General features: G+C 33.4%; 1 pseudogene; it reads left to right on the top strand.

The window, feature by feature from the left end:
• The first annotated feature begins 23,455 nt into the window (after positions 1–23,455).
• Positions 23,456–25,137, top strand: LOC149545747 (CBL-interacting serine/threonine-protein kinase 6-like; annotated as a pseudogene).
• The last annotated feature ends 1,050 nt before the right edge of the window (positions 25,138–26,187 follow it).

The raw sequence follows: 26,187 nt of genomic DNA, 5'->3' as shown, positions 1-26,187 counted from the left end.
TTCATGTAAAAAATGATAGAGAAGACATGGAAAAATTGAATGAAGTGGAGGAAGAACAAAGAGAAACAATGATAGAAGAAAGAAAAGAGGAAGAGTTTATCAAATCTAATAAAAAGTTGAACCAATTCAAGACTTCATGAAAATGGGCAATGCTGAAAATGATTATGTTGAAGTACTTTTAGAAATAAAGAATAATAATGAAAAAATATTAGAGATTGATTTGATTTATGATGAGAATGATGGTAAAAGGGAAGAGTTTCTAAGAAGATTTGAGAAGAAAGATGCAAATTTTGTGATTGATTTTGGTACTAATCAATTGATTTTTGCCCATGAAATTTTTGTTATGGTCATTTCAATTATATTGATGAATAAATCAGATTGGAGTGTACATAAATTTTTCTTAATAGGTTCATATTCTCAAGAAAAGGGATTGAAAGACCAAAAGTGAAGATGAAGAGATCTTTGAAACCCCATTTCCAAGAGGACTTGGAAAAATTTCAAAGTTTTCGAGTATGGTTCAGATCAAAGTAGAGTGGAAATGGTTTAATTTGAGTCCTAAATTAATATTAATTATATTTCAAGGGCTTATGGAAATTTTGAAGTCATTTGGATAATAATTATAAAAATTGTTCAAAAGTTGCCAAAATTGTAATGACAACTTTTACAACTTGGTGTCAACTTTTTAAAAGTTGATTTAAAGATGTTAATAGGTAGTTGTAGGTTGGTTGGAGAGTTTAATGTGATTCCAAATTATATATATTTGATCTCCAAAATATGAAATTGTAATTGTGGTAAGTTTGAGAAGTTGGAGGAAGGATTTGGAATAGAAGAAAACTTATTTTGATGTTGTATATTTTAGTTTTTTGGTTACTCTTTCCTCCAATTTCTCTAATGTTTTGGTTAATGAGAGCTCATTTGGAATGATACAAACTTGAAATTTATATTTTCAGAAATTTATATGAGTTATTTTTCATTTTTTTTTTAAGTTTTTATGATTTTCATTACGTTTGGAAGAAGTTATGACCATTTTGGTGAAGACTAGTCAAATTTTGTCATAATATGAATAGTTCTAAGAAATTGCAATAATTTTTATTTTCTTTCTTATATTTGGCTATTCATTTGAGATAATGTTGGTAATTCACTATTATTGAGTCTCACAAAAAATATTTCTTTTATTCTTTCATTTATGGAAGTTATTAATGACTGATTAAGGGTTTTAAATTATGCCCTAGTTGAGAAATTATTTTTAAAAATGCAACATTCTTGTATTTATTTTACTAGTTGGAAAAGATTATAAATGTGAATCCCTACCTAATAATTGAGTAGGATAATATATCTAAAGTATTGGATTTATTCTATGTACCCATTGTTGACATTCTAGTTATGTTTGTTATTAGTGGCATACATTTATTTAGATTGTGAGTTCATATGGAGCATATTGTATAGTTAACAATGTTAACAAGCATTTTAGTTGTTATCAAGCTCTACAGTTACTATCAAGTCCTAGGGACAAATTTTAGTTTGAACTAAGTATTTATTACAAAGTTAAAGATCAAGCAGTGTATGCTAAGTTTACTAGTGCAAACTAAGTTGTGCAGTATTTACCAAGTTCACAACTCATGTGATGTGAGCCCAATGTTAACCAAGCTATTATGTGTTAACCAAGTGACTCAATGTATGCCAAGCTCATAGAGAATCTAGTTTTGACCAAGCTATGTATTAGGAATCAAGAAATTTATTTTATATGTAGAGTTGCAAAATATTCACCAAGTCACCAATGTAGACTAGCTTCAAGATTACTTGGAAGTGATTAGTATGGACCAAGCTTCTACATATACCAAGTGCATGATGATGTTGAGCATTGATAGAAAATGTTGAGTATCAGAACCTCACTGAGTTAGTCTTCAAAACTCAACTTTCTTCACTTTGGGCAACTTTGTGATATTTGTGTAAACTTCTATTGTGGTCAACTTTGTAATTATGTAATTAGATTGATATATATGTAATGGATTGTATCACATCAAAAAAATGGAAGGAAGTAATGTAATCTCTAGAGAAGAGTAGAAGAGTGAACTAAAAAGGCTACAACAGTATAAGGAGCAGAAAAGATTCATCTATCATAGAAGGTGATTTGTACACTTAGTGCAATCTCATTCAACAAACCTAGTTAGAAATTAGAGATCTACTACTATTTCATCCTGACAAGTGGATTAGTCAAATCCTTTAGCAAGGTAGACCTAATAGTCTAATATAAATCTCTTTACCAAGTGCATACTTCATTGTATGTTTGTAAATCCTTTAGCAAAATGGACCTAGCAATTATTATATCTCCTAATAGGGCAGATCATTAGAATTGATCAATGTAAGCCTTAACAGGCCAACTTTATACTATAGTACTAAATCTTGTGAGTATCATCGCCACCCTAGTTTTACTTTCTATTTGGAAGGTTTTTGGGTCACCAAATCTTGTGTTAAAGTGTTACGTATGCTTTCATGTTTTTAGTTTGTCATGCATGTAGTTAGATTAGAATTCATATAAAAGATTAATTGCTAATCAAGTTAAAGTTTTTGAAGTTATCGATTCACCCCTCCCCTCTGAGTAACTTATCTTTTTATAATATTTCCAACAACTGGTATCAGGGGTTTTTGGTTCTCAGAGAAAAGTCTAACAGCTTGAGCATAGATCATAGGCTATGGATGTATTTAGACTTGACAAGGCTATTCACAATGAAAAGGTATATTTTGAATTGGCTATTGGGCAACTCAAGAAAGCAAAAGAGAAAATCTCTCAATCCCTAAAAAGAAGAAAAGATCTTGCAATCTAGATGAATGATCCACTCTACGTTAAAAAAAGAATTCAAGACATCATCCAAAAAAATTTAGATGAAGTTGATGAAGCAATCAAAGAACTATTGGAAAAGAATAATACTCTTCAAGAAGTAAGAAAGCAAAGAAGAGAGCAAGAAATTTAGTCAATAATATTGTGTGAAGTTTTGGAAGAGAAAAACAAGATAAGAGAAGAGATGTAAGGAAAGAACAATTAAATTCAGCACCTATCCCTTCAGCAAATAGACTTCATTAATCAACTCACCAATGCAAATGAAGAAATCATGAACCTAAGATAAAAAAATGAAAGACTGCAGAATGATCTAAACACTCAAAAGAAAACCAATGAAAGAATGATGACATCCCAAGCAAACATGAATCAATTAAATGAGCAAAGTCATTATAGAAAAAAATGAAAAGCAGGATTTGGATACATAGAAGAAGGTGAATCATCCAAGCAAGGAGCTCAAAAGAATAAACCTACTTGTCGTCACTATGGTAAGATAGGTCATACTTCAAAAAGATGTTAGAGTAATGGGAAAGAAAAATTCAATGGAAAATGCTACAATTGTAATCAACATGGTCATAGAGCTAATGAACGCAAAGAGAAACCAAAGCTTGAAGGAAAATGTCACAAATGTAAGAAGCATGGGCACAAGTCATCAGAATGCAAAACCAAGATATTTAATTCAGTAGGCTATATTTGGTTGGGACTATAACACTTGGTGCAGATGTCATTACTGTGGAGAATTTGGACACATTGAAATGAACTATGAAAAACATCACTTAAGAAAAAGAGATACTACCAGAAAATGTTTCATTTGTACAGAACTTGGTCATCTTGCCAAGAATTATATGAATACTAGAAGAATTGAAGATGAAAAGAAGGAAAAAGTTGATAACACCAGTAAAAAAATGAGACAACAATGGGTTCCAAAGTCTACCAAGAATAAAATTCCAAGCAATAATGATCAAGTCACTCAAGAATTTGGTGACTCCACTATTTCTACTTGATTTCTTAAAGGAGAACTAGAACTAGGCTACTAAAGAAGACATATAGATCAATTCCAGCTAATAGGACAACAAAGCCATATCAGTATTCAAGATACAAAGGGATCACCGAGGAAAGGGTACCAATTACTATTGAGTTACTTTCCTTACCAAGTGAGGTCAGGTCACAAACTCTACAAAGTGAGGTTGGGAGTAACTGAATTTTATGTGGTTACTAAATGATGGAAGACTCTATCGAGTAATCAATGCAAGAGAAGTGGATGATAGTTTATCAATTTTATCTACCATCTGTACCAAGCATTTGTGGAAAATTTTGATAAAAGAAATGAAATCAAAGTCATTTTTTTACTGTGAATTTTTGAGAGAAAATTCTGCAGAGAAATCTTCAAAGAACATTCAAGCAATTTGAGCGAATTGTTATCAAAAATTTTGAATTCTCTCAAACCCTATCAAGTGAAGATGGTAGCTACTAGTAGCAAGGCAAAATGGGGATTAGACATGTTAGTTTTTGTTGTAGAATGGAAGGCACCAGATTTCAAGCTCACTCCTGTAGTCACTAAAACCCTAGATCCAAGTGAAGCATAGTTACAAATTCATCCTAAGGTATTTTTGATCAATGACATCTGTTTTCATTTTAAATGTGTGATTCAAGATATTGGTACACTTGAAATGGATGAATTTCTAAAGGAGTTATGTGTTGATGGCATTTTGAAACCTGAGCATCAACATCTTGAGGCTAAAGGTTTAACCTATATTCCTCACATGCCCTATAATTTCCAAGTGAAATGGATTGGGTATATCCTCATTCATGTGCATAATGGATAGTTATGGCTAGAGCAACTGATTTTGATTACCAAGTAGATGATCCATAGGATCACTGATCTCCCTATGTTGGCTAAAGATAAAATGACAAAAACTCTAGGTTGGGTTGAATTGGAGAAGAAAACCCTAGCCAAGTGGGATATTAGGGGAATGAAAGTTAGTAGTGTCACTAACATAGACTTAAATTTTGGTATCCATATCATTGCACATAAAATCTACAGTTTGAGTAGGTTGAATAGTGTGTCTTATGAAGCAGTTGACCTAGCATCCAAGGTAGTCACTCTCTCTTGACCTTTCGAGCTACTATTAAATCAATTCAACAAGAACATGGAGAGCATCAAAATATCAAAGCACAATCCATGTAAGTTTGGCTCACTTTTGACATGTTTTCTCTTCTATGTTCAAAATTTTTTTCCATCAAAAGGAATTGTTGTTTGGAGTAAAGATATGCCAATACTCTATCAGATTAATGAATACATTGCTAAGATGGGAGAAAACTACACTAGTATTATGGATAATTATTTTGATGCATTCAAGGAGAAAATAAATAAAAAATACCAAATCCCCAAGAAACTACTTGAAGATTATAAGGATGATGCATGTTTTATGGTGGATAATGATAAAGTATACATTTAGGTAGTTAGGCCTAGAATTGCATGGTTGAAACCTCTAGGTTATGAGGTCAATATTGTTGAAACTAAGGACATAATTGAGGCACTAATAAATTAACCAATTGACCCCAAGGCTGCATATTTTGGCACATGTGATGAGGCTAAGGCCTAGGTAGAACTAGAGATCAAGCTCCCTGAGATGGTTAACAAAGGCAAGAAGAGGATTGCCAGGTTGAAAACAAGTTCCACTCTATTGTTAACTAAGGGAAAAGGTGAAGATGAGGACACAAAGAATGAAGAATTATAGGAAGAGGAGCCATTGAAGTAAAAGGGAAATGTAATAATTACCAAGCCAGCTAAAACTATTGTGTTCACAAGGAGATCCTCTAGGAAGAAGGCTGATGCAAAAGGAGGAGACATAATCTTTAAGAGGTCTCAACCCTCATTTGAAGAGAATTTGAAAGATATGGAATCAAGTTCTAGCATATAAAACTTCAAGGCATTGAAATATGAACCTAGGATAGCTGATGAGTAGAAGTAGATTGAAGATATGTTGATATCTAAAATGGGTAAGTGGAAGTACTCACCTAATCAGCTCACTTAGAAAATTCTAAATGCTTTAATGAATATATATGCTGAAGATATGTTGATTATAAGGTCTTAGAGAACTTGATTCCAAATTATCTATTATCTATTTGGAATGAACGATGAAGAACTTTGATAATAAGGTCTTAGGTCTTAGGTCTTATTGAATCTACTTCAATATATCCTCAAAGTTCTAAGACCTTATTATCAAAGTTCTAAGACCTTATTATCAAAATATCTTCAATCAAAATAATGTTTGAGAATAAGGTTGAAATAAGTTCTAAGACCTTATTCTCAAAATTTTGGCTACTTCAAGTATTTCTACAAATATTTCTTCTAGCATGGCAACAATAGGTATGAGTGTAGTATCTATTTTTGCAGAAAATCCTAATTTTTCAACTATTGTTTCCATTATGAGTACACAAGTAATATGTGCAAGGACAATTGAAACCAAGCCTCAACTGAGCATAAATTTTTTGGGTAAAGGTAAAGAAAAGGAGGAGCATTTAGATCTTAATGAGGAAAATGTGATTCCTAATTGGGATATTTCAAAACTCAATCCTAATCAAATGTAGACCTTCAGAGAATTACTCCAAAAAAAAGCCAAGCAGGAGAGGCTAAAAGAGGAAAGAGAAAAAGAATTTAAAATCAGTTAAGATAAAAAGAATATTTTGGCAGAGGCCTTAGTTGTAGAAGTTGATTCTTCTCAACCAATTTTGTATCAGTTGGTAGAAGAAATTTGAAAGTATAATGAAGATCTAGATGGACAAGACAAGCTATTGCAAAAAGTAGAGAAAAAGTTTGAGAATAAGGTCTTAGAACTTATTTCTCAAAAGATTGTCATTCACCAAGTAGAGTTATCTACTATTTTGAGTTCTCTAGAAACTTCTTGTACTAATGTAACTTTACTTTTTGGTAAATTATGTGATATTTCAAGTTTTACAAAGGAAATAAAAGACAAATTGTCTAAGATTGATGATGATCTTAAGGTGAGTGCTCAACAATTGTAGCTTGACCCAAGTTCAAGCTCTACCCATTTCAAAAGGATAAATTTTTTTGACAAATATGCAGATAGAATTGCTTAGAGAAGAGGCTAGAATTAGATCAACTTTGATAGATATCCAAAATATGATTCTCCCTAATATGGATGCACTGTAGAAGCATATGACATTCAAAAACTCTCATCCATGATAATAATTTTTGTATTGAAGACCCTATGATTTAACTATCAGTAGAAGTGCAAAGTGGAATTGCACATGTGTAGGATTTTGCAAGAGAACTAGGACAAGACTTTGGTGCTGATACTAAAGGTACATTTAGAGTTCTTGTCTCATTTTGGCATTACTATGCAAATACATGTATTATATATCATTGGCATTAATTTCAAAAAGGGGGAGAAGAGATTAGATGATATAAAAGGGGAAGAAACTATACAAGTTATAAGGAGAAGCTATGAGAAAGATGTAAAAAGATAGCGGGAGAAGAATGTAAGAAGAGTGTAAAGTAAATGTACATTGTATTTATGTTATATTGTATATTATGTATGGGGGAGCATTACCATGTACAAAAATGTATCCTTTATAAAATCAATTTTGAAAAATCTAAAAAATAGTATATTCTACCAAGTTGGAGACATAAGGAGATTAATATTTTAGTTTTGATTGATAAGTGTTTTTGTAACTAATGCCAAAGTGGGAGATTGTTAACATTCTAGTTATGTTTTTTATTAGTGGCATACACTTATTCAGATTGTGAGTTCATACCAAGCATATTGTATAGTTAATAGTGTTAACTGAGCATTTTATTTGTTACTAAGCTCTACAATTACTACTGATTCCTATGGACAAATGTTAATTTGAACTAAGTAGTTACTACAGAGTTAAAGATCAAGTAGTGTAAATGGAGCATTTCAATGTATGTTGAGTTTGCCAATGCAAACCAAATTGTGCAATGTTCACCAAGCTCATAGTTTATGTGATGTGAGTCTAGTGTTAACCAAGCTACTCTATGTTAACCAAGTGACTTAGTGTATGCTGAGCTCATAGAGAATCTAGTGTTGACCAATCTATGCAATAAGAATCAAGTGATTTAGTTTATATGCCAAGTTGCACAATATTTTCCAAGTCACTAATGTAGACCGAGTTCAAGACTACTTGGAAGTGATCCATATGGACCAAGCTTCTATGTCTACCAAGTGCATGATGATGTCGAGCATTGACATTGCATGTCAAGTATCAGAACCTCACTAAGTCAGTCTTTAGAACTTGAGTTTCTTCACATTGGCTGACTTTTTGATATTTGTGTAAACTTGTATTGTGATCGCCTTTGTAATTATGTAATTAGATTGATATATATGTAATGTATTGTATCACATCAAAAAAATGTAAGGAAGTAATGTAATCCCTAGAGAAGAGTAGAAGAGTGAATTACAAAGGCTAAAATATTCTAAGAAGTAGCAAAGATTTATCTATCATAGAAGGTGATTCCTACACTCAGAGGAATCTCATTCAACAAACGTAGTTGTAGATCAAAGATCAACTATTGTTTCATCTTGACATGTGGACTAGTCAAATCCTTAACCAAGGTAGACCTAATAGTATGATATAAATCTCTTTACCAAGTTCATACTTCATTATATGTTTGTATATCCTTTAGCAAGGTGGACCTAGTAGTCTTTATTTCTCCTAATAGGGTAGATCATTAGAAGTGATCAATGTAAGCCTTAATAGGCCAACTTTATATTGCAGTACTAAAGCTTGTGGATATCATCCCCACCTGAGTTTTACTTTCTATTTTCAAGGTTTCTAGGTCACCAATCTTGTGTTAAAGTTTTATGTATGCTTTCATGTTTTTAGTTTCTCATGCATGCAATTAGATTATAATTCATATAAATTATTAATTGCTAATCAAGTTAAAGTTTTAGAATTTACTAATTCATGGCTCCCCTCTAAGTAACTTAACTTGTCATAATATTTCCAACACCCATTGACTGATACTTTCTTTGTAATCAAAGCCTAATTAGGCCTATTAGGTATATGAACATAGTAAGGGTTAAGGAGTGTTGGAGTAGAGTTAGTTCTAGAACTTTGAAATTTTGTAAGAGGCCCATAAAGCACACTTTTTTTTTCAATATTGGACATTTTAATTAACATGGTTTCAATATTATGTAAGGACCTAAATACCATTTAGAATTCATTCAAATTATTTTGTAAATCTATAAAAACCATTAAAATCATTGTGATCTATGAGGTCCTCAAAAAGTTAAGTAGGGTAATGATGCAGGAGCATCCTAGGTGTAAGAGAAATCTTGCATCACCCAAAAATATTTTATTTTAAGTCTTTTCTATTTTAATAAGGACTAGTAGATAGGGTGGTTACTATTTATAGGAACTTGCAATTCATAGTGACTTTTTCATATGAGCTCAGAATGTTCTCATTCTCTACACAAAGGTTCATTTTAGAGTTATAAGCATACGATAAAAATCCCATTGCTCAAGCTTAAGTATCAGAGAAGTTATTGCGGATTTTTGGTGGAAAAATTTGTAGAAAAATCTTCAGGGTCACCTTGGAGGCCTTAGAGTGCCTGGATGAAGTACAAAAAATCAATGAAAGGGCATTGTTGCAATTCTAAACCTGTAGATCAGCAGTTGGCATTTCCAAAGAATGGTTATAATAGCCAATCAGAGAAATGGTTCGAGAGTTATGGCCTTTCAATGTTGGGCTACCTAAAATATCTAAAGTAATTGTCAAAGATGTATCTAGCCAACTCTATATGTTTTGTTAGGGTTTGTTGGTCCTAGGTATTAAGTTTCAATGTCTAGGACCTTGCTAGGTGGCATAAAATTGCCTATTTAAGAAAGACCCAAACATTGTCTAGGATAACTCTAGGTAGTAGTTGGTAGCTTAGGCTTGTAGATTACTGTAATGAAGGTGCCCATGTGGGTTAGCATATTTTACTTGTGAACACTTTATTTCCACATTTTTGGTGCAAATAAGAAGCCCATTTTATTTTCTTGCATTTTTTGTTGTTTCTTTGTTTCTGTTATGAGTTTATGGTTTTAAGGGGAGCACCCTTCACCAAGCTTGATTCTCACAAAAATGATTGGCTTCATTATTTCATTTATGGAGGTTATTAAGCAATAATTAAGGGTTTTTAATTCTACCCTAGTTTAGAAATTGTTCTTAAAAAATGCAAGAAACTTTTTTGATTGTGAGGATATGGTAGAAGAACACAAGGTCATGATTTCTAAATCAAGGCTAAATGGGCATGCATTGTTATGGTGGGATTGTTTGCAAGTAGAGATGTGAAAGAAGAGGAAGCCTATTATTAGTTCATGGAAAATGATGAAGAAGATTTGGAAAAAGAGAACTAAGTTAAGGAAGAACAAAGAGAAACAATGATAGAAGAAACAAAACAAGAAGAGTTGATTGAATCTAATAAGAAAGTTGAAGCAATTGAAGAATCCATGAAGGTGGACATTGTTGAAAATGATTATGTTGAAGTATTTTTAGAACTAAATAATAATAATGAAATAATATTAGAGATTGATCAGATTTATGATAAGAATGATGGTAAAAGGGAAGAGTTTCCGAGCAGATTTGACAAGAAAGATGCAAGTTTTGTGATTGATTTTTATACTAGTCAATTGATTTTTGCCCATGAAATTTTTTTTATGCTCATTTCAATGTAGGTGATGAATAAATCATATTGGAGAGGACATAAATTTTTTTTTAACAAATTCATATTCTCAAGAAAAAGGATTGAAAGACCAAAAGTGAAGATGAAGAGATCTTTTGAACCCAATCTCCAAGAGGACTTGGAAAATTTTCAAAGTTGATAAGTATGTTGCAGATCAAAGTAGAGTGGAAATCATTTAATTTGAGTCCTAAATTTTTTTTAATTATATTTCAAGGGTTTATGGAAATTTTGAAGTCATTTGGATAATAATTTATAAAGTTGTTCAAAAGTTGTCAAAATTGTAATGACAACTTTTACAACTTATGACAACTTGCTAAAATTTGAACTAAAGATGTTAATGGGAAGTTGTAGGTTGGTTGGAGAGTTTAATGCACTTTAAAATTATATATATTTCATCTCCAAAATATGAAATTGTAAGTGGGGTAAGTTGGAGAAGTTGGGGGAAGGATTTGGAATGGAAGAAAAGTTATTTTGATATTGTATATTTCGGTTTTCTAGTTATTGTTTACTACAATTTCTTTGATATTTTGGTTGATGCAGACTCATTTGGAATGATATAGATCTTAAACTTATATTTTAATAAAGTTATATGAGTTATCTTTCTTTTCATTTATTTTTTTTATGATTTTTTTTAATGTTTGGAAGAAATTATGACCGTTTTGATGAAGACTGGTCATATTCTATCATAATATGAATGGTTTTGAGGAAATTGCAATAACTTTTATTTCCTTTCTTAGATTTGGCTATAACTTGCAGAAAGTGTTGGTAATTCACTTTTATTGAGTTTGAAAAAAAGGATTGGCTATTCATTCTTTCATTTATGGAAGCTATTAATGATTGATTAATGGTTTTAAATTTTGCCCTAGTTGAGAAATTGTTCTTTAAAAATGCAAGAAACTTTTTTGATTGTGAGGATGTGGTAGAACAACACAAGGTTGCTATTTCTAAATCAAGGTTAAAGGGACATGAATTATTATTGTGGGATTGTTTACTAGGAAAGAGATGGAAGAAGAGGAAGTCTAAGATTACTTCATGGACAAAAATGATGGAGAGGATGTGGAAAAAGAGAATGAAGTTAAGAAAGAACAAAGAGAAACAATGATAGACGAGAAAAAAAAAGAAAAAAAAAGAGTTTACTGAATCTAATAAGAAAGTTGAACCAATTGAAGACTCCCTCAAGATGGACATTTTTGATAATGATTATGTTGAAATATTTTTAGAAATAAAGAATAATAATCAAAACATTTTAGAGATTGATCCTATTTATGATGAGTAAAAGGGAAGAGTTTCTAAGAATATTTGAGAAGAAAGATGCAAATTTTGGGATTGATTTTGATACTAATCAATTGATTTTTGCCCATGAATTTTTTGTTATGGTTATTTCAATTCAAGTGATGAAGAAATCGAATTGGAGAGGAAATAAAAAAAAAATTAACAGGTTCATATTCTCAAGAAAAAGGATTGAAACACCAAAAGTAAAGATGAAGAGATCTTTGAAACCCCATTTCCAAGAGGACTTGGAAAAATTTCAAAGTTGGGAAGTATGGTGTAGATCAAAGTAGATTGGAAATAGTTTAATTTGAGCCCTAAATTAATTTAGTCATATTTCAAGGGTTTATGGAAATTTTTAAGTCATTTAGATAATAATTGTAAAAGTTGTTCAAATGTTGCCAAAATTGTAATGACAACTCTTACAACTTGGTGACAACTTTTTAAAAGTTGATTTAAAGATGTTAATGGGTAGTTGTATGTTGGTTGGAGAGTTTAATGTGATTCCAAATTATATATATTTGGTCTCCAAAATATGAAATTTTAAGTGGGGTAAGTTGGAGAATTTGAAGGAATGATTTGGAATGGAAGAAAACTTATTTTAATGTTGTATATTTCAGTTTTCCTGTTATTGTTTACTGTAATTTGTCTAATGTTTGGGTTGTCTTAAACTCATTTGGAATGATACAGATCTAAGACTTATATTTTCAAAAAGGTATATGAGTTAGCTTTCATTTGGTTTTGTTTTGGATTATTTTCACTATGTTTGGAAATAGTTATGATTGTTTTGATGAATACTGGTCAGATTCTAAAGTAATATGAATAGTTTTGAAGAAATTGCAATAACATTAATTTTCTTGCTTATATTTGGCTATAGCTTGAAGGAAATGTTGGTAACTTACTATTATTGAGTCTCACAAAAATTATTGGTTTCATTATTTCATTTATGGAATTTATTAATGATTGATTCAGAGTTTTAAAGTCTACCCTAATTGAGAAATTATTCTTAAAAAATGCGACATTCTTGCATTCATTTGACTGGTTGGAAAATATTATAAATGTGAATCCCTCCCTAATAATTGAGTGGAATAATATATCTAAAGTTTTGGATTGATTCTATGAACCCATTCACTATTACTTTCTTTGTAATCCAAGCCTAATTAGGTCTATTAGGTATTTGAACATAGTAAGGGTTAAGGAATGTTAGAGTAGAGTTGGTTCTATAACTTTGAAATTTTGTAGAAGGCCCATAAAGAACACTTTTGTTGTGCTCTCTACATGGTCAGGGTTCTACACCCTTTACTATTAGGTAAGAGTGTCATAGTATGGATTATCTCATCCTTGGTCAAGGTGTACACATTCTTCTTTCCCTCATGTTGGGCATCAACATTCCATGGCCTCCCTAAAATGAGATGGCATGCATCCATATCTATTACTTCACATAAGACCTTGTCTTTGTATTCCCCTATTTAGAACTCTACCCAACATTGTTCATTCAATATGGTTTGTTGGCACTTATTTAACCAAGACATCTTGTAGGGGTTTGGGTGTGGGAGTTTCTTTAGACCAAGTTTATTTATCATATCTACTAATTCCAAGTTCTCTATGGAAACATAATCAACAATAACTTTACAAACCTTTCCATTTACCTTGAAATGTGTCCTAAATAAGGTTTTACTTTGGGGTGGTTCCTTCTATGATGGCACCTTCAAGAGTGTTTTGTTGAACATGATGCATTCTCCTTTCTCTAGTTCTATGGGTCTTCAAGTTCTTGTGTGGTAAGAAGTCATGCTTTGGCAGTCTTCTTCTTGTGCAAGTTGCACCCTCCAACCATTTTCTTGGTGACTTGTGTTTGCTCCACCCTTTCTTTGACATCTAAAGGACAAGTGTCCCACTTGGTTTTAAGAAAAACACCTACCAATGAACACATGAGTGCCCCTTCCATTTGATCTTCCCCTATTGTTTTCTCTACCTCCTTTAAAGTTTCCTCTAGAGATTATCTCTTTGTCATTCTTCTGATGACTCGATTCTCCTTGAGGTCATTGTGTTGACCATCTTCCTTGGAACCTTCCTCTCCCTTTGAAACTGGTTCCTCTTTCTCTATTTTGGTCACTTCTCATTTTGATTTTGACTTCAATTTAAGAGCAAGTTGATAGCACTTGTGGACTAATTTCACTGATGCCAAATTTAATTCATCTTGTATGTTGTACTTGAATCCATTTATGTACCTTGATTTTTTTTTCATTTTCATATATCATAGCCCTAAGAGTTAATATATGGAATTCCTTAGTATAGGTACTTACATCCATGTCCTTTTTATTAAGGTTCTACAACTTCTTGTGGAGCATCACCTCATAATCATCAGGAAAAAATTGCTTCATAATCTCTGCCATCATCCTCTTCCATGAAGAGATGGGCTGCTTTTCTTCTTTGATTTTGAAGGAAATTCTATCAACTTAGGGTTGTTCTTTTCATCTTATATTTTATTGTCGTCACCTTTTTGCTTGTAGGGGTCTCCTCATATTCAAAGTAGTTTTCAAGGGCTTCTAGCCACTCCATGCATGCTTCTAGCTCTAACTTCCCATCAAACATGCAAATGTCTCTCGTATCCTTCTTTCCTACCCTCTGTAGGGATGCTACAATCATCCTCTAATCCTTAGACACATGAGGTAAGTCATCCTCCTCTTCTTCTCCTTCAAACTCTCCATGATCTCCCTTGCACATTGCCCATTTAGTCTTTCAATTTATCTTCTCATGGTTCTATTTTCTTCTCTCATTGATCTAGTCTCAACCATCTACTCCTTTACAATTTTTGTAGACTCTATATTAGTTATCCTCAAGGGGACATCTTCTTCCTCCATTTTGTCCTCCCAATAGAACTTAGTGACTCGGGTACCACTTGGTGCAAAGGTCTTCAGCAAAAGAGTAATGAGTCCAAAACTCCAATGTCTCAAGGTATCCTATACCTATAATAACCTTTAGGGGTCTCCAAGACTCCTTATAGCAACACTTCAAACTACCACAAGATTCTACACAATCCTTCAACTTCACAATTACTTTTCACAAAGTGACTCTAAAAGTGAACATTGGGTCTAGAGCATCAAATTGAGAAAAAGGTCACTACCCAACTCCCAACTCCTTGAACCCAACCAATGCTTTGAAACCTTCAAGGTACATACAAAGACTAGGATTCAATAACAAATTGGTTTTCCCAACTTCCACAACTCATAAATGCATTAAGAGGCCTAAAACTCCTTGTAGTACCTTTATTGGTTTTAGGGCAGCAACTCAGAATTTTTCCAAAGAACTTGGAAAAAAAATTATAGTTCTAGATACTATTTTGGAACTTATGTCTATGCTCCAACTTTCAACTCTCCAACCTACTCCTACACCCTTACACTCACACAAATTCACAAGCCTAACTGGCCAAATTAGGCTTGGAACAGTTGGTAAAGGAAAAGAATGGATTCCTAGGTCTCACAAATTGACTTGCAATATATTCACTTACTTTTTATAACATGAAAAAAACATCCACAAAGTTCTATATCTTCATCTCCTTGTTTTCCCTACAAACCTTCACAAAATTGGTTGAATACATAAGGATATTTAATCTAGGGCTCGATCATAGGACCTTCAGACCTATTGAGAAAAATATACCACTTTGGAATCTATGGATACATGTCCTAAACTTGCAAAATCTAGAAATCCATAGAATTCCAACCATGGAATTGCAAGTTAGGGCCCAAAATCCATCGAAACCCTTAATTTTAGGGTTTGTTGAATTAGTCACAAAAATACAACAATAACATGCTTCAAAATTAATCAAATTGAAAAAAACAAAATTAAATGGAACAAGGACTCATATATCTATCCAATCATAACATTAAATCTAGTCTCCCAATCTGTACAACTCTGTCCAAATAATAAATGCTCAATAAATTTGTTTAATCCTTCTTCAAACTAGTTTATTCGTATATCATATCACAGCTCTAAATTTTAGGAGGGTATTTGCACCTAAATACATTATCTACAATAGTTGTAATTGACATTTGAAAGGTTAGAGCCATTGCATGAAATGTTGTAACATTTTGTTGAAATTTGTTAGTAAGATTTGTTGCTAACAAGCAACTTTTTAACATTACGCCTTAAGACCTTATAACTTGAAAATTTGCAATTCCAAAAACCTTATTAAGGTATAAAAACTCATAAAACATATCAAAGTCACATTATTTCTCTAAATATAAAAATTTAGGATCCTTTTGGACTAAGCGAACTTAGGTTTACATGAATACCTGAAGTTCCTTGACCATGCAAATAGGATCATTATTTATTACAAACAAATACCAACTAATAATACTCTTATGAGATGTAATATCATCATATGCATTTTATTAGATAAATCATATCCTTATGCCTTTTTCCATCCTTCACTGGTCACCTTGGTGCCCTACACCAAAATTCACCTATATATTGGGTAATAGATCGACTGAACTTCCATACTACCCTGCCAAATGCAGGAAATGTGTTTGTACCATAAAAGAATATAAAAATAATGATTAAACCAAAATTACATGAAGAAATCTTTGACTCTTTGATATATTCTAGGTTTTCTAATAGTTTTTGAAGTTGTATCTTGGCTAAGTCATAGGAATGATCTTTCTTTATCATCTTGTAACCTAGGTCAACGGAAATGCATGACACACTAATGAGTCAGTTCAACCAATAGAATCTATTTCCTATTACTTGCACTAAAAATACAATCATAGGGTCTTCAATTATATCAATTGACATTTCCCTCTTGTTCAATATGGGTCTAGTATTCTTCTTAATTACTTCTTTTCCATTGCTCCTCAATGTCTTACCCCTGTCTAGGGTAGGATACCTTATTACTTTTTGAATGATGCTCTTTAATATTCTAATAGGTCCATTCTCTAAACATCATTTACTTTCATTTATTCAGCTCAATACAATATTTATCCATTCTCACACAACTTTTGATAAGTCTCTCTAAGCTCTAAGTCTCTAGCCTCTCCAACCTTGCATGTATAGAAGCATCTTACATCATGAATCATTAAAACCTTGGGAAAAATAGTTGATAACACACCAAATGGATCTTCTTTGTATGCAATCTCAGTAATAGTGTGAAATGGTGGTTTTTAAACATTATTACTGATCAATTGTACATTGGTAACCTCTTTACCTTCCTTTCTTACATCTGTCAATGAATCTCCTATCATTTTTAACTTGCTATAGTTTGAAAAATGTGAAATAGTGTAACTCAACACAAATAAAATACCTTTCAAATTGATGTAAAATTTCATGTAGCAATTGAGTCTAGTATGCATTTATCAGAATCCCTTTCTCAAATCACCTTCATGCTCTTTGATGTAGGATCATCTTGGGTTTGCTTACAATTCTACATGTTCAGAGGGATTTTGATCAAGTGTTGTGGAGAATCCATCTTATATTTGGTGGAGCTATGCTTTTCATTTTTAGGGATGTGTTGGAGACACATTGGGTAACCTTTACTCATGATTGTATAGAGATTGGATGGATTCAGTTGAAGTTTGAGCAGTTTTTACCTTGCTGTTGAAACTATAATTTTATGGTTTCTAGATGCTTCTTGCAAGGTGTTTAACTATTTTTTCATAGTGAATAAGAGAATTCACACTTAAGGGATTGAATAAGTCCTAGATTAATATCTCTAGTTAAGCGAGGAAGTCATAATTCATTATAAGTTGAGAGATATGGAAATTCTCCTGGATTATCAATTTCTCATAGTTTTGCACGATAGTCTATTATACATGACTTTTAGGATGAATGCATAGATAGTATTAATGAATCTGCCTTTGTAAATTTCTAGGGTTGTAGAGGACGTAAATTTCTATCATTTTTTTGAAGCACGAGTTCTAATTCAATCAGAGCTAGGAGATATTGCAATTTTTTTGAGATATCAATTTTTAGACATTTAATTTTTGTTGGAGGCCAACTTGTGGCTCTTCAAGTATTTAATATAAGGGGTTTATTTAATTTTTAGTTGCTAGGCTGACTTGTGGCTTAGTTGGGTATAATTAGGGGTCTTATGGAGACTTTTATTAATTCAATGGAAAAGAGGGTAGCCAAAGAGTGAGTTTTCCCTAAGTTTGTGGACAGAGCGCTAAATGTGAGGTAGTTTACACTTGGATCTTAGATAAGTTGGAGTAGAGCTAGTGCTTGTAGATGGATCAATAGATGTGAAGATGGAAGTTTGATCTTGTTGAGGCATGATTTTAGAGAGTTTTTGGATTTTAGATTTGTGGTCTTGGACTTGTGATGTGGTTCTTGATTGTCCATGTGAGGTGGCAGGTTGCAATCTAACTTGCAAACAATTTAGGTTTGTCACAAGGAGAATGTGAACGATTTTTTGCAAAGGGTTTACAATGATCTTGGAAGATGGCTCCAAGAGGATTGGACCTTGAGATGATTTTGAATCTATGTAATGTGGTGGAGGGGAATTTTTCTAAGATGTTTGCTTAGTTTGAAGCTAGTTTGGTTGATTGAGCTAAGGAGAAGGTTGCTTGGTTGGATGGGATAAGGAAGGAATTCCATAGATGTTTTTGGAGTTGGAGTATGCTGATATGGAAGAGAGTTTTCTGGCTAGTTAAGAGACTTTTTTGTGAGAGAATATGGCATGACAAGGTTAAGGTGGAAGAGTTTAGTTTTGTTGATCATATTGTGGAGTCTGATAGAGAACTTGTAGAGTAGCCGGAGTTTATTGTTGAAGATATTCTTATCCTTTTTGATGTTGTGATAGTTTTTTTTCATGATTAGTTGGTTGAGCCTAACATGGAAATTATAGAGCACTTGGTCATGGATGCTTTGGTTACTATTGGTGATGAGTTGTGTGTTGCAAAGCGTCTTGTTGTAAGCAATGAGATTTTTTGTGTTGTGAGTTTGGCATGTGTTGATGGAGATCTACATATTGCTACTAATATGGATTTTATTGCTTTTTATGTGGATTTTGTTTCTACTAGTGTGGATTCACTAGTTGCTGGTGTGGATGAGGATTTGCTAATGAAGCATTACGTTCAGTTTGTTCTTGGGAGTGAGCATGCTGATTTGGTGGTTGAGATTCTAGTGTTTGATAGCATGATGCAGATGTGGATGATGTGCAGATTACTTTTCTTGTCTTTGTTAGAGTGGAATCCTTTGGTGAAGATGAAGATGGTTTTTTCTCTTTTGTTGGGCATCAAAGTTTCGGACACACTTTTCTATTTACTTGGAGAATCTGATGCAAGAGCATCTTGGGTTTGCTTGCAATCCTACATGTTTGGAGGGATTTTGGTTAAGTTTTGTGGAGCATCGAGCTTGGGTTTGGTAAATTTATGCTTTTCAAGGTTAGTTTTGTGTTGGAGACACATCGGGGAACCCTTCCTCATGATTGCATAGAGATTGGATGGAATGAGTTGAAGTTTGAGCATATTTTACCTTATTGTTGGAAGTGACTTTTTCTTGTTTTTGGATGTCTATTGCAAGATGTGTAACTAATTTTGTACAATTCATGAAAGGATGCACACTTCAAGGATTGAAGAGGGCCTACATTAATATCTTTGATTAAGGGTGTAAGTCCTAATTCATTATAAGTTAGGAGTTATGGGAATTTTCTTGGAGTATCAATTTTTGGTAGTTTTACACGATATTCTACTCTATGTGACTTTCACAATTGATGTGTAGATATTCTTAATGAATCAGCCTTTTCAAATTTATGGGTTTGTATAGGACCTAAATTTATACCTTTTTTTCAAAGCATGAGTTCTAATTCAATTGGAGCTAGGAGATATCATCATTTTTCTCAGATGTCAATTTTAAGACTTTTAATTTCTGTTGGAGGCTGACTTGTGGCTCTTCAAGTATTTAATATAAGGGGTTTATTTAATCTTTAATTACTAGGCTTACTTGTGGCTTAGTTGGGTATAAGTAGGGGTCTTTTGGAGTCTTTTATTAATTCAATGAAATGGAGAGTAGCTGAAGAGTGATATTTTCCTGAGTCTATGGACAGAGTGTTGAATATGAGGCAGTTTACAGCAAGATTGTGATGGAGTTGTGAATGTGTGGACATAGCACTAAATGAGAGGTAGTTTACACTTGGATCTTGGATAAGTTGGAGTACAACTAGGGCTATGAATAGAAATCAAAGAGATTTTTTGGTGAGCTTGCAAGCACAAGTTGAGATTTCCTTGGTGTTTTCTACTAGGTTGCTATCATGTTACAGATCTAAACTAGCTAGGATTAGTGTTAAGAGTTAGATTTTGAGGGATCTTGCAGAACTAATTTTGCAATTATTGTTTGTAACTGGCCCTAACCATTAGGCATATTTCATGTAATCAATTTTATTTTCCTAACAAATTATTGTAATTTGTTATCAGATCTTGCATTGTTGCTTCTTATTGTTGTGTATCTATTATGTGCTTATATTACTAGGGGCTAGGACATCTCCTTTGGGGATCCTCCTACTTTGCACTACATTAGATGGTATCAAAGTGAAGGTTGTTTCTAAGTGTGTAGATAGATCACCGAAGTTGGAGATGTTGATCTAACTTGATCTTGATCTGGTGTTGGATTGTTCTTTCTAGAGTCCTAGATCTCTTGGTTGTGAGGTGGCAGATCATGGTTCTGACTTAAAATTGTAGAGGGCTTGTATATGGATCAATGGATGTGAAGATGAAAGTTTGATGTTGTTGAGACATGATCATAGAGAGTTTGTGGATTGTACATCCATGGTCCTAGACTTGTGATGTGGTTCTTGATTGTTCATGCAAGGTGACAAGTTGCGATCTAACTTGCAAACAACTTGGTTTTGTCACAAGGAGTGCAAGAAGGATTTGTTGTAGAGGATTTATGAAGATCTTAGAATATGACTCTAAGAAGATTGGACCCTCAGATGATTGTGAATCTTCATGCTATGCTAGAGAGGAATTTTTTTAAGATGTCTACTCAGTTCAAAGCTAGTTTGGTCGATCGAGATAAGGAGAAGGTTGCTTAGTTTGAAACTAGTTCAGTGGATCGAGATAACGATAGGATAAGGAAGGAATTCTATAGAAGTTTTTCGAGTTGGAGTATACTAATCTAGGAGAGAGTTGTATGGCTGGTTAAGAGACTTGTTCATGAGAGAAGATGGCATGGCAAGGTCAAGGTAGAAGAGTTTCATTTTTTTTTATCAAATTGTGGAGTTTGATATAGAACTTGTAGAGAAAGTAGAGGTTGTTGCTGAAGATATTCCTATCCTTTTTTATGTTGGGACAAAGGTTGGTTTTCATGACTAGTTGGTCAAGCCTAACATGGAAATTGCAAAGCACTTTCTCATGGATGATCTGGTTGTTGTTTGTGATTAGTTTTGTGTTGCAGAGCATTTTGTTGTGAGAAATAAGATTGCTAGTGTTGTGAGTTTGGCATGTATTGATGGAGACCTACATAGTGCTACTCATATGGAGTTTGTTGTTGGTGGTGTGGATTCACTAGTTGGTGATGTGGATAAGGGTTTGCTAATGAAGCATTATGTTTAGTTTGTTCCTAGGAGTGAGCATATTGATTGGGTAGTTGAGATTCTGGTGTTTGACATAATGATGTGGATGTAGATGATGTGCAGATTGGTTTTCTTGTCCTTGTTGGAGTGGAAGCCTTTGCAAAAGATGAAGATGTTTTTTTCTCTTTCTTTGTGCATCGATGCAAAAGCATCTTGGGTTTTCTTGCAATCCTACATGTTTGGAGGGATTTTGGTTAAGTGTTGTGGAGCATTGATCTTGGATTTGGTGGAGTTATTCTTTTCATAGTTATGGATGTGTTGAAGACACATTGGAGAATTTTTCCTCATGATTGCATAGAGATTGGATGGATTGAGTTGAAGTTTTAGCAGTTTTTACCTTGTTGCTGGAACTGTGTTTTCTTGGTTTTTGGATGCCTATTGCAAGGCATGTAACTAATTTTTTACATTTAATGAGAGGATGTGCACTTTTGAGATTAGAGAAGGCCTAAATTAATATATCTGATTAGGGGCACAAGTCCTAATTTATTATAAGTTGGGAGATATGGAAATTCTCCTAGAGTATCAATTTCAAGCAATTTTGCATGAAAATCTATTATACGTGAACTTTAGGATGGCTATGTAGATATTATTAATGAATTAGCTTGTTGGTGCTAAAAATTGCATGGTTAATTTTGAGCACTTTTCAAAAAATTAGGCCTATAAATGCTTTGTGAAGCCTATGTACCCAGTTGTCCATTTGAGCCCCTAAGGTGTTTAATGTTTCTAACACCCTCCATTCAGTGTGTCTAAGTGTTCCATGGTGTTAAATTGATATCCCAGGTGATTCCGTGAAGTCTCATTTTGAGCAAATTCCAAATCCGCATTTTACCCAAAGTGTCAAACAGCGATAGGAGGTTGTGTTTGCCATTAAATATCTCAAACCCAGAAAGGTTTTGTGACTTTCTACTTTGAGACTATTTAGTGTCCATACTTGAGAACCTATGTTTCAGATTTCAATACATTTTGAGTCTGTTTGACTAGGTTTTGAATCCCTCAAATTTGGTTAGTTACTGTTTTCATTATTTTTTCAATTTGCATGTATTTTTGGATGCCCTATTTGACTCCTAATAAATTTTGACTAGTTGATCTGAATGCTAATTTTCCTTTTGTGTTACATTGTAAAGGTCAGAGACTTGTTATGTTTAAAGTTTCAAGTTATGACGAATCTGTTTGATCAATTTTCAAACATGATTCCAAATAGAATTTGTATCTTTTACTGGTGTCTAAATTTGCATATTTGTTAGTAGCCCTATTCATGACGTGATATCTTGAAATCCATGATTGCCTAGTTTGAATTGATTGTACCACTATGTTGTCCTCTAAAAATACTCCAAGTGTGTCAGTTTGCAAGTCATGACAAATCCGTATGCAAAATTTTCCAGGTACTTTCCATTTGCAAAATATCGTTATCTTGTCAATGTTTCCAGTCAGCAATTTTGAGTAGCTCACTTTGACTGCTCACCATTTGCGTCCTATGATTCATCATGAGCCCAAATCACATATTCATACTATCCTCATGATAGAGAACCGATGCACTAGTTTTTGTCTTCCCAAGCGTCCATTTTCCTAGTTTTCGAAGCCAATTCCGAACCCAGTTTATGGTATTTTGAAATTTTTTTGTGCAGGTAATTCTGAGAAGGTAACTTTGATGGAAAATATCTTTTGATTGGGAATTCATCATAAGATGAGATTTGACAAGGTAGAAGAGTGTAGAACAAAGATTCAGTGTGCCAATTTTCAGAGCTTGATCAGAGGTTTGGGTCAATTTTCAAAAGCAGTCAACAGACCTCCTGGCACCAGATTCACAGTTTGCAAAAAGTGACAAATTGAGTTTTTAACAATCATTCTATGATCAAAATTGATTCTAATCAATTTGAGAAGGTTAGTGGATTAGTTTGAGGGTTTAGTTGTCCGGGAATGAAAATTTTTTTAGTCAGACCCACTTTGGGGCCTGACTAATCATGTCAGATTGGCAAGCTATTGGGACAAGGTGCATTTTCTAAAATGTATTTAGTAAGGAATTTTAAAATAGAGAAACCTAATTCCATAAAGGTAATGGACAAGGAGAAAGTCCAAAAAGTTGGCATGACTGATCAAATCAAATGTGAGATGTATATCATGAAACAAGTGAGACATCCCAATGTTGTGCAGCTTCTTGAGGTCATGACGAGCAAAGAGATGATCTATTCTATAATGGAGTATGTCAGAGGAGGAACACTTTGCAATAAAATAATTGCCAAGGGAAAGATTAGAGAGGATATTGCAAGGAAGTACTTCCAGCAACTAATTCATGCTGTTGACTTCTGTCACTGCAGAGGTGTCTACCACCGGGATTTGAAGCTTGAGAATATCTTTCTTGATGAATGTGGGAACCTCAAATTTGCTAACTTTGTCTTGAGTGTAGTTTTAGAACAACTCAAGGCAGATGGGTTATTGCACACAACTTGTGGTTCTCCAACATATGTTGCTCCTAAGGTGATTAAGAGTAAAGGCTTTGAAGGTGTCAAAGTGGATATATGGTCATGTGGAGCTGTTCTATTTGTTCTTGTGGTAGGTTATTTGCCATTTAGTGATCGTAATTTTGTGAACATGTATAGGAAGATATTCAAGGGAGAGTTTCATTGCCCATAGTGGTTTGCTGTTGGGCTATACAAGCTACTAAAAAGCTTTTAGATCCAAATCCCAAAACACGAATTTCAATTCCTCAGCTAATGGAAGTTTCATGGTTTAAAAAAGCCCAGCCACTAATAAAGAAGAAGAAACCATAGCCTTAGAAAGAAGGACGTGAGAAAAACAATTAAAAAAGGCTCCATGTGCATCAGAGGAAGGCACATTAAAAGATAGGGAGTAGTCACTGTTAAAAGGCGGTTTTAAAACAAAGAAAGTTGCAGCAGGAAAGACTTCACATGCAACTAAAGCCCCACTTATGTTTTTAAAGCCTTGGCATATAAAAAATCCGTAGTCATAGTTTGAAGATCTTGTGCCATAAAGAATGAGCAGTAGGCCAAGGAAACATAGTAATAAAAGAAAGCAACCCACGCTTTGGGGAGACCACATAAAGACAAAAAAACACAAGGACAGTTAGTGAAAAATGCAAGTAAAAAATGGAGAAGCCCACACAAATCCACATGCTAAATGAAGAGTAGCTGGTCAAAGGCATAGCCCAGCCCAACAAGCATTAAAAATTCCAGTCAACACCTATTTTAGAGTAGCATCCTGCGAAGAGGAAGCACGCAGTCAATGCAAAAAAGAAAGAGAAAACATATGAAACAAAGGCATAGCATTGAGGGGAGCTCACACACACATGAATAGAAGAAAAAAGAATGCAAGCAATAGTCAACGCACGCTTCCAAAAAACTCAAGTGAAAGAGATCTATATGGAATAGAAGGCATAGCAGGGCGCCCAAGGGAAATCACATCGTCTAATGCACCAAAGAAGGAAAAGCCGCATAGTCAAAGATGCCACCTGCAAACAAAAAGAAGATCACGCAGTGAATAAGGAACCATGACAATGAATAACGAAGATCAGAACACTAGCAGAGAAATTCATTTCAAAAGGAGATCAGACGTGTGCAGACAAAGGAAAACCATTATGAGGTTTTATCTCACATGCAGTGGGCATGAGTTTTTTTTATTGGTTAAATAGAATTCAACATGTCAAGTTAAATGTCTAAAAGATAGTGGCCTTTTGAAGGCACGCAATGCGTGGGCCCGTGGTCAGCCAAGTTTTCTCCCAGGTTCCCAGATTGTAACTGTATTCAGGTAATCAAAGATCAGAACTAATTTCTAACATGGTAATGAACTGAATATGCTTAAAAGGCAGTGAGAATTCAGTTTGGGTCAAAATTTGTTCAGATTCATTCAGTAAAAACTAAAATTTCACCAGCACTTTAGTAGGAAAATTAGATATTTTGGATGCAAAAGGAGTTTTTAGCATTAAATAGAGGATATTTTCAAGTTTGTTACAAGAAATGATGAAAACAAAATCAGATCAAATGAAATCAAAGAGGTAGAAAGATGAAAAAAGTGATTCATTTGCAAGAGATGGAATTCCAAGTGGACACTTGTCGTCTTCATAACAGATCTAAGAATTCCTCCCTACTATATCTATCTTTTTCTTTCTCTTTGTAATGGTTCCAGTCTTGGTCACTAAGAAACTAGTAGGTTAGTAGTTTTCTCTAGGTAATACCAGTAGGGTTCCATTGATTTACTGTGAAACCACATTTCTTTTAGCATATTCTCTCTTGTATGAACATCATTAGGAAGATATATATAGATGGTCTAGATCTGTTAGGTGTTTTTATGTTTTCATTCATGCATATGACTGTATAATTTCAAGGAAATAATACAAAGAATAGCATATGGTTGAGTTTCATCTTTAATCCTATCTCCTTTATCAGATAATTTTCAATGTTTTACAGTCTTTGACATAGTTCTTAGGTTGTATTTGTAGTCCCTTAAGGTTGTATGTTATTCATTCTTGCTTATGACTTAAGGGGTTGCATAAATGCTTCAGGGAATTAACAGGGTTGCAAGTTTACTGATGAGGATATCATGTAAGAATGGGATTAAATTTGAGCATAGATGTCTATTTACAAGTTAAATAGATAGATCAAATATCTGAGTATATAAAAAAGTATCACATATCCATATGTATGCATTTGATTCATGGGACTGCCCAATGGTTAAGGCACTAATTAGCTACAGGATCATTAAGTCTTACTGCTGCATATCTGAGGGTTTTCTGAATTCAACATTATTAATCAAATGTTCTTTCCCTCTTATGTTGAAGGACTTAATTG

The sequence above is a fragment of the Cupressus sempervirens genome, chromosome 7 (genome assembly GCF_028749045.1).
Source record: "Cupressus sempervirens isolate cs-2001-9-10 chromosome 7, ASM2874904v1, whole genome shotgun sequence".
Taxonomy (NCBI): Eukaryota; Viridiplantae; Streptophyta; class Pinopsida; order Cupressales; family Cupressaceae; genus Cupressus; species Cupressus sempervirens.
Note: the sequence above shows the minus strand (reverse complement) of the source record. Positions and strands in the feature narration are given on the sequence as shown.